This window comes from Lissotriton helveticus, chromosome 1_1 (assembly GCF_964261635.1).
Source record: "Lissotriton helveticus chromosome 1_1, aLisHel1.1, whole genome shotgun sequence".
In the NCBI taxonomy this organism is placed as follows: domain Eukaryota; kingdom Metazoa; phylum Chordata; class Amphibia; order Caudata; family Salamandridae; genus Lissotriton; species Lissotriton helveticus.
Genome location: NC_136057.1, coordinates 538,004,229 through 538,021,126, shown reverse-complemented (window position 1 = coordinate 538,021,126; position 16,898 = coordinate 538,004,229). Strand labels below are relative to the sequence as shown.

General features: G+C 46.8%; 1 long non-coding RNA gene across 1 annotated transcript; it reads right to left on the bottom strand.

The window, feature by feature from the left end:
• Positions 1-2,706: 2,706 nt before the first annotated feature.
• On the bottom strand, positions 2,707-3,120 carry LOC144770071 (uncharacterized). Its single transcript, XR_013598789.1, has 3 exons — positions 3,062-3,120; positions 2,898-2,981; positions 2,707-2,799 (listed from the first exon to the last, which is right to left on the bottom strand). It is a non-coding gene; the product is annotated as an uncharacterized LOC144770071 (long non-coding RNA).
• Between the last annotated feature and the right edge of the window lie 13,778 nt (positions 3,121-16,898).

Sequence of the window (16,898 nt, the reverse complement as noted above, 5' to 3'; positions counted from 1 at the left end):
GCCCTTCTGCTCTAAAATTGTGGAAAAGGTGGTCAATGTTCAACTCATGACATACTTGGAGGAGGAATCTCTCCTCCACCCCACTCAATCGGGTTTTAGAGCCGGCTACTCCACGGAGTCAGCCGTCCTCTATTCTACTGAGTGCCTCAGACAGATGGCGGACGAAGGACAGACAGCAGCGTTGATCTTATTAGACCTGAGTGCAGCCTTTGACACCGTGCTGCACACAACGCTGCTGTCGCGTCTTTCCGAAATGGGAGTGGAGGGATCGGCCCATGCCTGGATACAATCCTTTCTGGCCAACAGGAGCTTCCAGATGCACTGTCCCCCTTTTAAATCCTCCATGCGGAAGCTGTGCCATGGGGTTCCTCAGGGCTCAAGCCTGAGCCCTACTTTGTTCAATCTATACATGGAACCCCTGGCTCACATAGTGGAATTGTTTGGGGTAGGTATTGTCAGCTATGCTGACGATACCCAATTGATGATTAGGCTCACAGACAGAAGTGAAGATGCCATCAACTTTTCCAACTGCCTGTCAGCCGTGGGAAGATGGATGAACAAGAACTGCTTACACCTCAATGGCGAAAAAACAGAACTGCTGGTCGTGGGGAAGTCTCCTTCAGTTTGGTCGCATATATGGTGGCCCACCGAACTGGGCAACCCCCCACTTCCTGTTGAATCCGTGAGAAATCTAGGAGTCATGCTTGATTCTGATCTCTCATGCAAGTCCCACGTCAGCAAAGTGACAGGCAGGTGCTTTGGCATACTGAAAACTCTTCGAAAAATCTTAGACCTCCTCCCCATCAGTGCAAGAAAGACCATTGTTCATGCCCTAGTCACACCCCATCTTGACTATGGTAATGTTACATTAGTGGGTCTGAGTCAAAAGCACCTCCACCAACTGCAGTGCGTTCAGAACGCAGCTGCATGTTTGGTGCTCAACCTTCCACGCAGTGCTTCTGGGAAGACTGCTTTAACCAAACTCCACTGGCTCCCAGTTAGGGAGCGCATTAAATTCAAGGCTCTCTGCTTCGCGCATCGTATAGCCTATGGCAAATGCCCAGGCTACCTGCGAAACCTTCTTGTTGTCCACCGTCCCATCCGGAACCTGAGATCGTCCGGAACAATGTTGTTCAAGCCCCCTCGTATCACACGTGCCAGGATGGGCGGGCGCTCGTTTAGGTATTTGGCTTCCAAACATTGGAATGCACTTCCGTTGGATCTCCGCATGGAACCTTTGGAACCCAGATTCTGCGGTAAACTTAAAACGCTCCTCTTCCCTCTGACTTAATCTTTTTCTGCTAAGGCCTTGGCCTCCCCCCCAACCACTGCCTCTTGATGATTTAGTTCAAGGAAAACAAGTGGTCCCAAGCTTAAGGAAAGTAGTTTTAACAAAATAGTATATAGACCACAATGGGCTACTATATAGTGTGTAAAAACCCTTGCCCAGCCGGGCAGGGTAACTTTATTCAAGTAGTGATTAGTCTGGATGAAGGAATAAAACAGGTAACCAAAACACATCAAGGTTACTGTAAGGCACAGTCCTGTGCCATACACAAAAGAAGGAGTAAAGAGGACAGTGAGTGCAAACAATATCAGGCAAACAAAGTGAGCTAGCAGGCCACTGACATAAATTGAAATCAACAGTGTGACCTGGAGTTAGACAACCATACTCAAATGCATTAAATTTCAAATATGGGACACTCTTAAAGCAGTCGACGGACGTTTCGATCCCAAGCTCAATTATAAAGGGATCATCTTCAGGACTTTCACAATCAAAGCTTGTGCCTGAATATAACCTTTTAACATTAAAACCGCCTGTTGTGGGGAAAATAAGAAGGAAAAAGGAGAAAACAGAAGTATCATCAGTGCAAAAGACATGTACAGTTTATGCTCGCCAGTTACTGAATTCGGAATCGCAGTGCAGTTCGTGTGCATTCCGTGCAATTCAAGTGATCATTCTTTTGGTGAAGAAACTTTTTGACCGTTTTGGTAGTGTCCCGAGGGGTTTCTTAGTGATGTGACCTATACTTCGAGAGGGAGGTGTGTGGTCGTGATGGTGACATGTTGGACATGCTGGGGGAATTTGGTCCAGAGTGGATTATGATTTATGTGAATAACGATGGGAGTGTAGCAAGGTTATCTATCCGTACACTGAGGGTGACACATACCAGAAATGTAGCTGTTATTAAGGTTTTTCGGTCTTCAATGATTAGGGCAATACCACATAATCCTGTTGGCAGAAGGTGAGAGAGCCACTTTATTTACGGTGCCATAAGGTTATTAATTTCCCAGTGAACCCAGATGGAGAAAATGGTCCCAACAATTACCATGTTTGGAGGTGGGGTTCCGAGCTGGACTTCAATTGCGCACAGCAAGGATATAATTCTGGTGTAGCGCCACTTTCGGAGTCTGGGTTGGACTGTAAGTATAGAATTAGAGCCACAATCAGAGGCTGTTCAGCCCGGGTTGTTAGCAAAACGGGTGTATGCAGCAAATTATTACCTCACAAAATAATCCTTCCGGATTAATGCCGTAAGTGCCGGTCTTTGCCGCTTACAGTGGTTTTTCTGTACAAAATAGTCAACTCCTGTATATGGTGTTATGAAGAAATTGAACATTAAAAATTAAAAATTAAGTCCAACCAGAGGTCACTTACATAGAATTGAGTTATAGTGAAATTCATTGACATAGCCTCGATTATACCTATAATGCTTGTATTCATAAGTGGTGAGCATTGACTGGGACCCTCTATCGAGCACTTCTGGTCTCCCTTTTTAATTACAGAATCCGGTAAGTCTGGAGCGGAAAGAAGGGCGGGGGTGAGATACAGTTTAATTTGATTTAAATTACAATTTTAAATTACAAGACCGCCGGGGTGTTGAGAGAAAACATACTTAACTGCAGTAGAGTTCTGTTCGTACTGCCAAATGAAAAACGACTTTGGTATCCTCCGTGAGGGCCCAACAATTAAAGGTCTCCTGTAGCGGGACAGAATAAAGTTCTTAATGGAATTTACCGGACTTTGTGAGCTCTAACTCACTAGCAGACAGGGGCTTACCTCGAGGTACCGTGGCTTTAGCAAGCAGCGACGGCGCGTTCTGGACAGCAAGATTGCTTCCGTGTTGGAGGGTTAGTCGGTGCTTATTGGGTAGTTCGTGTCTCACGTGTAAGGTGAGGCTGGGTCACGTGATGGGGGTCGAGAAAATGACCTAGCCGGCTTTATCAGGTCGTTTCCGCCGCCATGCTGGAGTGGTTGGTTGCGCTATTAATTAAAAGTATTCTTGCTTCTACCTTTGTTCTGCAATATTTGGAGTATTTATGTTACATATTGCGGACCAGCGCATGTTTTGCGGTCTTTAGCTAAATGTTATGGAGGCAGTGCCTAAATAACGACATTTGTGCATATTGTGTTAAGGCAGTATCTAACAGCGTATTTTGCTCAATGATTTGGAGACAAAGCCTGAACACTAAGTGTTAGTGCTTTTTAGCGTGGATGCAGTGCCGGCCAATTCATTAAAAGCGGCATTATACTCCATGATGTAGGGCAGTGCCTAAGGCATGGGCATTTTCACCTTGGACGTGGAGGTGGTGCCTAAATGATGGTGCATTTGTGCAGCTAATTGATGATTTAGTAGCATCTAGCGCGGGGACACACTGTTTAGAAATTTCTTATTATTATTTATTATTATCGTTGTTCTGGATATCACAATAAAACTTTTATAATCATAGGTTTAACCTTTGAATGGAATTCCCCATTTCCCCTGCATTGAGACCATCTCTTCGGTATTTTAGAATCGGTAAATGATATTACAAGATACTCCCTTTCAGCAGACCAGATGATGGCCACTATGCATACTATTTAAAATGAAACTCCTAAACAGAAGAGTGCTTAGCAGAGAGCCATGTGGCTGCAAATGTATATCAGGATTTCAAGCTGCTAAAATAAGAAATAAATGTGAGTGTGCACCCCTCTGCACTCTTTAAAGATGTTTCATAGAACAGACACTGAGCCAGAACTCAGATTTTATGTTTTTAATCCAATCATGATAACCAAGAATAAGCTATTATGTTGAATTATACTATATGACCTTTGTGTGATAAGCTCTCTCTCGCAGCTGGGCTGTAGGCTTTTTCACATGATCATTATAGATTTTGTGTTCGGAACAGTTCCTCCTAAGACAGAGGAATTGTGGTAAAGGTAAGTTATTCTTAAGGGATCTCTCTGGGATGAAAGCTCTGAAAGTGTAAGAGGGCAGTTCTATCTGTAGTTTTTCGTAAACTTCAGTAACTAGCTGTTATCTGGTGAATGGAGTAAGAGGTTCAGAAAGGCCATCTGGTCTTTGCGGCACATGTAGTAAATATCAAATTTGGCTTGCATATGATAAACCAAAGCAGAAAGGCATGTATGTGTGCCTCATTATCTTCCTATATACAAGATGCCCTCTATGTATCTCTTCTACAATGATGATGAATGGTAAGGGGACTAGATGTGATTTTCTTCAAACTTGTGCAGGTGCACATTAGCCATAGTGGAAGCAACAGTGTTGCCAATCCCATTAAAGTCCTTGTGATCTGTAAAAAAAAAAAGTTAATGCTCATAAAGGGAGAAGTTCTCTTTCATCATCAGTGTTTCTCACTGCATGATATAGTGAACTTGTGTGTACACACCGGAGGAGCTACTTTAAGTAGTTCTTCTATAGTGGTAAGTGCATCATCTTGAGAGATGCTCATATATAAAGCTTCGCCATCCAGCCATATTAAGATATTACTTTCAAGATCAAAGTCAACATTCTCTAGTAGGTTCAGAGCATCATTTGCGTTCAATTTTGATAGCTTATTGGTTATTAAGGGTCTGAAAAAACAATCTGTAGTGGTTCAAATACAAAGCCTATGCCAGATACTGTAGGTCTACCTGGGGGCTGAGGGGGATGGCCCTGCTTGTGGATTTTGGGGATGATATAGAAATCACAATTTTAGGCCTCTTCCTAAACAAAAAAAGTCACATCAATGTTGGTAACTAGATAATGCTGTCCTGGGAAAGGTAATGGAGGAAAGAACTATATATCGTGGTGGCCAACAAAGTGCTAGATGACTGAAGTTACCTGGTCTTGCTGTAAAGTTTGGAGGACCCCAAAATGGTGGGCATGCTTTGGGGCATGATTCAGATTCTTCATTGCCTGTAGTCTTTGGAACTAAGCCACCAATTCTATGTTCCCTGGTACGCATTCCTTTCGTACTGGGTTGTTTTGAAATGGATATATTAAACAAGGACCTCTTGGATTGTTCTTTTCCACCATGATACTGAGGTACCCAGATCGGCTGTCATAATCTCTATCCTCAGGGTGTGCTTGACCCCATTATTGCACAATGATCTCAAGACAGGTGAGCAATAGGTATGGAATGGATGAGGATCCGTTGATCCCTAACAGACACTGATTGTGACTACACTGCCTGTCCTCGTTGTGTAAAAGAGGAAAGTTTCGAAAGGGATAATCGTTGGATCATTGATGCTTCACTTCACTGACTGAACTGTACAGATTTATTCCGCTGACCTCCAACTGTGCTGTCCAACATGGAGTTTCTACTGGAACAGACTTACTGTTTTGAATATGTTCATGGCTAATTTTTTAAGTAGGTGCAGTTCAGGAGGCCTTAGAAGACTGGCAAATACAAGTTTTTTAGACCAATCCCCATGAAGGCAACAAAAGATTTCTTGTAATGTGCTAGTTTTAGTAAGGACCCTTACCAGTGTAAATTTAATTTAATGCAGATCCCCAATACATTTTCCATCCACAACATTTCTGAGAAGCAGGGGCAGTGATGAATGATCCACAAACTGGAAGTTTGACCAATGATTAGCAATGTATGCAGCAGTCTCACCATAGTGCAACAATGAGAACCTTGAAATTTGGCACGGAGCATCTTCCTTCAAACTACCATTGCAGAGTACAATATTATGTGATTCAAAAGACTGAGAATCAGCAACACCTGCTTAATTTTTATGTGAGTAGCAAAAACTGCCTGTGAGATGCTCCAAGCTTATTTTTTCAGCTACATTCAAGGCCAAATATGGGTAATTGAGCAACTGGCATTTAAATCCACCAGTAAGAGATCTTACGGGGAATAATGCACAGGAACCTATTACCCTAGCAAATTCCACACAACATGTTTAACTGAATGATCTCCAGGTCAGCCAATACAAATGTTTAAGTTAATTTGACTACCCTGAGCATCTGAACAGACCTGTGCACACATCCGTGCGGTCATCCACCATCCATACAGGCCTCTACATCGGAGCTGGGACTCACCTGGACTCACCTGTCCTTTCACTCCACACCCTCAACCTAAACGGCATGGGCCGTCTTTTCATGCCATTTGACAACCCTCCGGACCTACACTCCGGCGTTGCGACTCCCTACCACAATTGTTTTGCAGCCCTGATGAGTCACATCGAGTACACGGTGTGACGAAACATGTGACGGCTGGCAATTATTGTTTGTACTGATCAAGATCGATTGATAAATCTTTATCATTGGCAACACCTCGAGCCTGACCATCATTTATCCATATGAACATTATCGTTGCAATGCGGTTCTGACACTAGAACCTATTTTCCTTTGAAACGTGTGCACAGGACTTTGTTTTCTATTGTTTGGTATAGGTTTCCTACACCAGTACAGGGGTTGTTACTTTGGGTTTGTATCCCCTGACCTGTTTGAACCATGATACATTTGTTTTTACAGATTCACTCTTCAGTCATACACGCAGGAGCGCCACATCTTCCTGTCCACTAATGCAAACCCTCTCGCTTTGTCTACACAAACTGGAAGTTTGACCAATGATTAGAAATGTATGCAGCAGTCTCACCGTAGTGCAACAATGAGAACCTTGAAATTTGGCACGGAGCATCTTCCTTCAACCTACCATTGCAGAGTACAATATTATGTGATTGAAAAGACTGAGAATCAGCAACACCTGCTTAATTTTTATGTGAGTAGCAAAAACTGCCTGTGGGATGCTCCAAGCTTATTTTTTCAGCTACATTCAAGGCCACATATGGGTAATTGAGCAACTGGCATTTAAGTCCACCAGTAAGAGATCTTACGGGGAATAATGCACAGGAAACTATTACCCTAGCAAATTCCACACAAACCTGTTTAACTGAATGATCTCCAGGTCAGCCAAAGCAAATGTTTAAGTTAATTTGACTATGATTTTAGCTAGTGTAACAACCTGAACTTCATGTCTTTATCTTTACCAGGACTGAGTTCAATTTACAGGAATTGGCTACACCAATTAGTATGCTTCTACTCTCCCTGCTTCTACCCACAATTTTTCTGAAGATAGAACTATTGTACTAGTAGCAACAGATGTTACTCTTTATGATTAAAATCATTTTACAATCACAGAGTTATTGAACACTTCTAGTTGAACTTTGCTGTGCCCAATAAGTCAATAGTTAATGACAAACTCCTAGTCATCTGCCAATCTTAAGCAATGATTCTAACTTGCCAGTTTACCTGGATAATGTTGTCAGTTCTACAAATGCGAGCCAGAGACTGTATATCAAAGTTTAGTTTGAGAGGTCGGATATTGATTTGCACTGTTAAGTATCCTTCATATCAGGGCCAGCGCCACTTTCAATCTCCTCCCATTCATCATTACCATGATATACTACTTTGCACTTTCCATCCCTTTTCCCACTGTAATGGAGTACTAAATACATGTATCTCTATGATTAACATCCTCAGATTGTCCCCCCATAAGTTATACATCTCTTAGTACTCACTCTTTTCCTCCAGAGGTAAGTCTTTACCATTGTCTTATTCTGTAGTCAGAGTTTACAGTAAAACATGAAATGCATTAATACAAAGTGTCTGAAGCATTTCATTATGTTTGCACTCAATGTCTAATACGCACTGCATACTAAAGTAATCCTTAGTCTATTTAGATCTTGCATCAGCCTTAGGAGTAACACACCTGAAAAACACTACATTTCCATTTGTGATCAATTGAAGTGTTAATTACATTTAGGACAATTATAGAAAATTATACAATATGAGAGTGTTGGACTTGGCACTTTTGGCAGGTTCATCCCAAAACTTTTTGCCTTTCTCCCCGCCTTATTTCTGACATGGTGTTGGTGGTTTTAGATCTCTGGGCACTTTAGCACTGCTTTCCAGTGTAAAGTGCGTGCACTCTCTGTGTTACATTTGGTATGGTTCGCGTGCCCTCCCATAGGAATGCATTGGGTATTCCCTGATCAGAGTGTCAGTGGTAATTCATGATATGGGAGGATCAGTGTGGTCAAGTTTAATATGTATGGAATTGTAATAATAAATGCTGCGCAATGGGGTGCGTAGATTTATTATATGACTATTTGAGGCATGCCACTTTTAGAAGTTTGCATTTCTGTGTCTGCCTGCCTGATGTGAATTGCATGTCTGGCTTGTGAGTGACAGGGGCTGGGAGGTGTGTGTGGCTCCAGGAGGGGCAGGGTGCGTCAGCATTAGGCTCTGCTTCTGTGCTGAAGTAGTGGGAGGAGTAATCCCCTAACTCTGAATAGGACTGTGCCTAGCCTGTACAATGCAGGTTCTGCCCTCAGTGGTGTGTCTGATCACCTAGCCCCCACCTGACAAAGGGGAAGAGGAGCTTTGAAAACAGAGTGCTCCAAATCCCCCCTGAACCAGTTGCATCTAGTTCCCCCATGCCCTGTACTGCAGAAAAAGAGATGGTGATATATAAATATAGGGGCTGTGACCCCATGTTCTGGGCTGGTGTGCTGTTCCTGACTTGCTGGGGGCTTGCTGCTGCTGGGGCCCAGGAGGAACCGCCATGGGGGCTTACCTCCCTGCTGGAGGGCCCTGTGTGCTGGCCTCCCCCGGGCCCAGCTATGCCCCATGGACCTACAGACTTTTTGCTGCATCTAGCGCCTCGTGCGCGCAGTGCTTTATTTTCTTTATTTACCCCAGATGAAGCGGAGAGCTTGGGCTGCACAGCGCTGAGCGGCCGCCCTTTTAATGGGAATCCCCATCATAGGGATTCCCCCATGAGGCTGGCTGGAGCAGGTGTCCACCCCGCATTTTTGCGCTCCGAGCGGGTGCCCACCCCGCATTTTGATTTCATTGATTGGCGGTGGCCCGACCCGTAAAACGGAAGACAGGCACGCCCTCCTGACTGCAGGTGGGGCCTCGCGGGTGTCACTTCCGCCTTTCCCCGTCCAGGAGAAGGTGACCCGGAAGACCGTAAATGCCTAGCGGGCTACTGTGAGCTGAGGGAAGCCCTGCGTATGCCGAGAGAGGAGCTGACCGGAGTCCTGAGGGCTCTTCCTGCCCGCAGCCTTCTTCGCGACCGGCCACTGGAGAGAGAGAGCGCCTCAAGTGTTGCTGTGCCCGCCGGGGAGCCTGCAAGCCAGTGAGTGGGGGGTCAGTGTGCACCGTGGTAGTGCCGGTGGAGGTACAGTGATGGTGCGTGTATTGAGCGGCCCCGCAGGGGAGCAGGCCGCTCCAACGATGGGGGCAGGTTTGTTTGTCGGAGCACCAGAGTGGGGCCCCAGCCAGAAGAGTAACAGCCTCCTCCCAGTACTGACGGACCAACCTACAATGCCACGCCAGGTGTAGGAAATCAGCCCCATCTGGCCCACATCTCCTACAACAGTCTGAATCACGTAGACCCATCCTGTGTAGTTTTTGGGGAGTGTGGTATGAACTTCAGATGTATAATTCTTAAATTGCTATTAGGTGTCAGGCACCCAGTTAACTTACATATCTGTTCCCATATATCTGCCATCAGCAGTAAATCTAGCGTAGCACCCCAGCATTCCGTATTTTTGTCCACCCTGCGTACCGTTTCATCCTGCACCATCTTATATAACTTAGTGAGCAGCTTTTTCCTCAACGGCGCTACTATAATCATCTGGAGCGCCTTTAACGTCATCGGTTCATCTGGGAAACTAGTGTAGTGGTCCTTTACTGCCCGGCGGAGTCTGTAGCATGTGCAATGAAAGAGAGGTGTGGGATTCTGTATATATTCTAAGTCCGTCTCTAAGATATATTGCCCATCAACATACAAGTCGCTCATATGCCTAAGACCTGCCTAAGGGCTGTAATGGGGACCCTCTCTCTTGCCACCAACAGGGCAGCATGACCTTCTAAAGGAAACGCAGGCGCATATAGCGGAAGTTTATGAGCCCGCCTCCCGATCTCTTGCCAAGCTGCTATAGTGCTGTCAATCGTGTTTATCTCCACCCTAGGCGTCTGCCTATTGGTGTGAGTAATAATACCTTTAAGCTGCACGGGGTGCGCATCCCTCTCTTCCACAGCCACATGCGGAAGGAAATCATGCGTTCTAAACCAAAAATACGCATACTGAGCCTGACCACATAGATAATACGCAAACAAATCCGGAGTATTAAAACCCACCCTCTCAAATGGCAGTGTCAAGGTAGCCCCGTTTATCCATGGTTGCTTCCCCACCCATACCAGTCTCAATAGTTGGGTCTGAACTGTTTTAAAATAATGCTTAGTCAATCTGATAGGGATATTACTGAACAGGTAGAGAAGCTTTGGGAGGACAATCATCTTTATCACCGCAATACGGTCTGCCAAGGACAGCGGTAGACAAAACCAGAGATCAATCTGCTGCACCAGCTCGGTATATGCGTGACCATAGTTTTCCCTGATGACGACCTCGGGATCCCTGTGCAACCATACCCCTAAATACTTCACCGTTTCTTCCGACCACACTAAGGAATATTCCACCTGAGGTGCCACCTTTACCGAAGTCAATGGAATTATAACTGATTTCCCCCAATTTATTTGCAGTCCCGAAAAGAGACCATATTTGATATATTCACGGATAATCGGGGAAAGGTAACGCTGTGATTCACGTACGTATAGGACCATATCGTCCGCGTAGAGTGATACGCAAACCGGCCGATTATTAAAATTTAAAGCCGCCGTCCTGTGGAATTGCCTAATTTTACATGCCAGCGGTTCCAGAACGATAGCGAAGGGAAAGGGGGACAGGGGGCACCCCTGTCTAGTACCGCGCTGTATGCTAAATGGCTCCGACGTAAGCCCACCCACTCTGACTCTCCCCGAAGCGTCAGTGTACAGGACCTTGATACAGAGGCCAAAAACCGGGGGGAATCCCATCCTATTAAGAATGTAAAACATGTACCTCCACTCTATAGAATCAAACGCTTTGGCAGCGTCAAGAAGGACAGCCACAGCCTCCAGTTGTGGATTGAGCACATGGAACATGGCAAATATTGTTCGTAAATTGAGGGAAGTCGAGCGCTCCGGGATAAACCCAGATTGATCTGGCAAGACTAAGAGCGGCATCAATGGCTGTAGTTTGGTGGCTATGATCTTTGCCAGTATCTTTGCATTCAGATTTATGAAAGATAAAGGGTGATACAAATCGCACCGGCAGGCGGGCTTATCTTTCTTCAGCAAAGTAATAATTAAGGCCTGTTTCAGGGAAGGGGGGAGCACACCCGTCTCGTGAGTCTCAGCATACATTTCTAAGATATAAGGTATAAGTAGATCTGCGTATGTCTTATAAAATTCTGCCGTCAGGCCATCCGGCCCTAGAGCCTTCCCATTGGGCAGTGAGAGTATTGCCACCTTTATATTCTCTTCTTCAATAGAGAGACTCAAGTATTTCCTGTGAATATCCGATAACCATGCACAGGCCGTGTCATCCAGATAATCATTCATAGCGGAATCAGACATACCCCCCCTGGTCACATAAACGGATTCATAAAATGTACAAAATTGTTCTAAAATGTTATGTTGAGTGTGGTGAGCATCACCTGCGTCATCTACAATGTGATCAAGTGGAGGGCTATCATTCTTATCTCGCAGTCTATTAGCCAAAACCCTGCCCTGTCTTCCACCCTCACCCTATGCCCTGGTTACATACTGTATAGACCTATATTTCACTTCCATGTCAGCTAATGAGTTGTACTCCTCAATGTGTTCGCGAATTTGGGCCAGCTTCTCAGTGGATGGTGCCTCATTGTATTGGACCTCTAATCCCATCCCCTCAACTTTCTCTTCTAGCCTCTGCAGTTGTCCCCTGATGTCATGCAGAATTCCTGCGGAAGTGTTGATACAAACCCCCCTAATCGTCACCTTAAAGGCTTCCCACAGGGTCGCCTGACTGTCAACAGTGCCCACATTCAAGTCAAAATACAGTACAATAGCATTCCTAATGGTCTCGGCATAAACAGGGTCTAACAGGGATTCAGCCCGAAAGCGCCAAGTGAATGGGCGGTGCGGATTAAGGGGTATTGACATTTCCAGGACCAACGGATTGTGGTCAGATAAGGTTCTCGGGAGCGTGTAGACTTTCTCAACCCACCCGTTGGCCTCCCCACTAAGAGCCCGATGTAGGTAAATCTTTTTTACCACTACTTAAATACCGAATCATACCGAATCGGTATTTAAGAAGTGGTAAAAAAGAGGAGGGGAGATGTAGGTAATTCCAGATGTGGAATTACAGAATCGGTAATATTCGGTATTTACCGATTCGGTAAATACCAATTCGGTATTTCCTATTGATTCCTATGGGCTTCACAGCCCATAGGAATTAATGGGAAATACCGAATTGGTAATTACCGATTCGGTAAATACCGATTTTAGCAAGGGTGCAGGGGGTGTCACTTTGACACCCTCTAGCACCCCAAAGACGGGCATGTGTGCCATGTGGCACACAGACATGCCCTAAGTGCATGTCTGTGTGTCACATGGCACAGGTGTGCATGCACAGATGTGCATGCACACCTGGATTCGGTATTTCACCACCCAATTGGATTGGGTGGTAAAATACCGAATCTAAAAGCCCTGTAGCACTGGAAACAGTGCTACCTACATCAGGAATTTTCCGAATCGGTAAAATTACCGATTCGGTATTTTACAGAATCGGTAAATTTACCAAATCGGTAAATTTACCGATTCTGTAAAATATAGCCCCCTACATCTCAATGACCCATTTACCGGTCCGGCCGTTACCGACCGGTAATGGCCACCTACATCGGGCCCTAAGAATCCAGTAGTGTAGTCGGCACCAACTATTGAATGCAGGAGTAATGTGTGTGCCTTCCAGAACACCAGCATTCCGCAACCTCCAGGCGTCCACCAAACCCATCTTATGCATGCCCTCAAGAATGCACTGTGCCAGCTTCAGCGTACGCGCACCAGTTGGGTTAGATCTGTGGGTCAATATGCGTGTTAAGATCACCCCCAGCAAAATCTCAGACTCATGCCATGTTCGCAGTACATTGAACAATTGTAAATAAGGTGTTGTGTCATCCACCACTGGGCCATAGACGTTCACTATTGTCACCAATACCCTTCCCAACTTCCCATGAACCACGGCCCAGTGGCAATCTGTATCCACACAGGTCTGTACAGGCATGAACGGGACCCCCCTCTTTATAAGAATGAGGACCCCCCTCGCATATGTGGAGAATGACAAGGCCAAACGATAAGATGCCCACCTGGGTGCCACCGACCCCTCTGTGTGCTTGCTCAAATGAGTCTCTTGAAGTAGAGCAATGTGCACCTTGTGCCTGTCCAGCTGTGCTAGCACCTGCCTTGTATTTCTGGGCGTGTTTAACCCACGCACATTCCAGGTTATACAGTTGTATACTTCACCCTTCATCTATAACTATATGCAGAACATTGAGTGCAGTTGACAATTCCGTTGTTTGTAGACATGCACATGAACCAACTCTGTATGTCATGCATCCACCAATTACAGTATCTCCAAGACAGGAAACCTAAACAGTCCCTCCCACGCCCACCCACTTCAGCATACCCAATCTCCTAAAGAGAAACCCCATCTTTACAACCCGTCCCAATAATAACAACGAAAAACATTGCAACTGGTGGTGAATACCCATCGGGGAACGTAGCGGCCAAAACCACTCCCAGTACGAAAAGGGAGGGGGGTCACCGAAACCCACCATCACCATCCCCTTCCCGAGCCATCCCACAGTGACCACAGGACACCCCTATTTTGTAGACGTAGTTAAGCAGTTCATGCTCTCATTGTCCGAGCAATTTAGCAGAGGGCATATCTCTGTAATGTCACTCTCCGGACACATCCCACCGTCACTGCCAGTAGGAATGATTATATCTAGCTGGTTATCCCCGGTAACAAAGAGACCTGAACACCATGCGCCATCCCACTGGCATTATAGAGCTACCCACCAGACAACTTGCGCACCAATGTCCCCAACCATATTGAGCCCATTCCCCCTTACTGTTTATTCATCAATGTCAGATGTATGTTCTGATGATTTCCGACTCAGGGATCTGACATGTTCCATCGCCTGCTTGGGACTCGTGAAGATCTTGCCGTTCTCTGCATTGCCGATGCTCAACCTCGCCGGGTAGAGCATGACATATGGAATCTGATCTTTAAGTAGCAACTTCTTGACACCTTGAAATTCCTTCCATGCCATCGGGACATTAGCAGTAAAATCCGGGAAGAAGGACAACACATTATTTTGGTACGTTATAGTGCCCTTTTGTCGAGTCACCCTCAGGACTGTATCACAATCCCAGAAGTTAGGTAGTCTGGCAATTATGGGACGCGGTGGAGACCCCGGAGCGGGCGAGCCACCAGGGATCGGTGGGCCTGCTCTACAGCAAATAAAGAAGACAGACCGTCCGCCCCACAGATCACCCGCAACATCTCCTCCACATAATCCTCCAACCGTCCCACGTTGGTCGATTCCGGTAGGCCTAAGATGCGTATGTTGTTGCGCCTAGACCACGCTCGAATGTCTTCATTCTTTGCTTGAATAACCGCCAGAAGTTTTATAATGTCTGAAGTCTTCGCTGCCACCTGTTGGAGCCCATCCTCAGCGTCTGTGATGCGTTGCTCCGCTTCTCCGATCCTGGCCGCTTGCTTGTCTAGCTTTGTGGAGAAGTGATCCATCCTGCCGTTGAGGGCCTCAATCTTACCATCTATGGCCTGGAGGCTGGCCTGAATGGCGGCAAGGGATTTCTCCAATGCAGAGGAACCCTGCGATGTCTACTCCAACTCCAAGTCTGAGGCCGCGTTTTGAGCTGGTTTGCCGCCCTTGCGTAATTCAAAATTAAGGCGAGGTTGAGACTTGTCAGGCTTCCTTCACCCAATCCTGAGAGACAGTCCCTGTAGTCTTGGCAGTGACACATGCAGCGATACGTGGAGAGCGCTCTTATCATCGCCTCTGTAAAGTGAGGGGCACTGCAATTTTATCGACACCCAGGCTGTGTAAGTGACGCCGCAGCAGGCCCAAGCTGAGGAGCCTCAAGCAAAGGTATGCAGAAAGAATCAGCCATCTGGGCCGCCGCGCCACCGCACCACAGATACTCCCACCTTCAGCCTAGACGTTGCAGCCACATGTAATCGTAGCCCAAAGCGGAGTGGCCTTACTTCCAAGGAGCCAAGGCAGTCCAGGAGAAGCTCCTAGATTGTGTCACAGGGAAATCAGCACAACTGAAGAGGGCACAAGTAGCAGAGTCCACAGTGTATTGATGGCTCCCACGCCGGTAAAGGTCGCGCTCAGCCCCCAGGCCAGAAACACGGGCAAACCGTGCCCAAAGCTCAGTCTGTCCTGAGGCCCCCCTTTAATTCCCACACGGCAATCTCTAGCGCTCTCAAGACAGAAGGGGGCCAGCCAGCAACTATCCGTATGCGGTCACAGTCTCCCCAGCAGGGTGCAATTAAAGCCAGTAGTGGTAGAAGATAAGGTCCGATGTGCCACCAGGCAGCAGCTGGGGGGGTAGCACAGCAGTCGTGAGGCCTATAGGAGCAGCCCAGATTGTAGTCTCACGGCTGCTGCTCTCGTAGTCTAGCAGCCCGGTGCCTCACACAACTCCCCAGCGCTGCAGCTCAATGACCGGCGAGATTCGCTCCCCTCCTCCACAGTAAGGGAACTCTAGGGCCGCCTATGTCTGCCGAATAAGGGGGCCACCGCGACGCTATCCAGCCGCCGGGTATTTTCTCTCTGTCGCGCTCCGCAGTTATCCGGCCTTGGAGCGGCCCAGCCCACAATCTTGCGCTGGCTGCTTGCGTGGCACAGCGGCCCGGCTCTCCACACGGACCGCCCGCACCTCTAGCGCAGATGTCAGTGCCACTTCCCTGAACAGCTTCAATGGCTCTGCGTCCTCGCTCCAGTCCGTGTGCTCACAGATGGCCTTCGGATCCACCGCTCTCAGCAGCGCAACCCCAGTTCAGGCAGCAGAAGGGCACAGAAAGCGGAGTGTCCTCTCACACTCCTCCGCCATTACCATGAGGGCGGAGGGCCTGTCCTTCCGTCGATCTCATCACGTTGGGCACATCCAGCGCCCTGAAGCACAGCAAACTGAGCAGCTCCCCTATAGGAGTCCAATTACACTGGTTAGATCATCGTATGGCTCGAGTGAGGCAAGATAATTGAAGGATTCGAGTCGGCGGCCGGCAGAGCCACACTACAGTGCGGCCATCTGGCCGAGCACCAAGCCACGCCCCCTCATCAGGCACAGTTAGTGCCAGTGTCTATTCCTCATTCACTGCTGCACAGCAATTAACTTCAGCTGCTACGTTTAGGCCAACATTTCTTTGGGGGCATTTTTGTATGAGATAGGAGTGAGATACACTCCTCTGGCCCAGCGCAATTGCGCACGTGGATTCTGCTGCATTGGTAGCCGCCCTGACATTTTGGACATAAGGCATTTGAGCCCTCTGAGAAGGCCAGTTGGCCAGAGGGACTGTTAGGTTAATAGGGCGCCAGCCCTAATGTGATTTATGTGGTGCGTACTGAGATTTATGCACCCTGATTTATGCCTCTATTGTGGTTTATGTTTATGAGGTTATTTGCATACTGTAGTTTATGCTTGTGAGATTATTCTCCA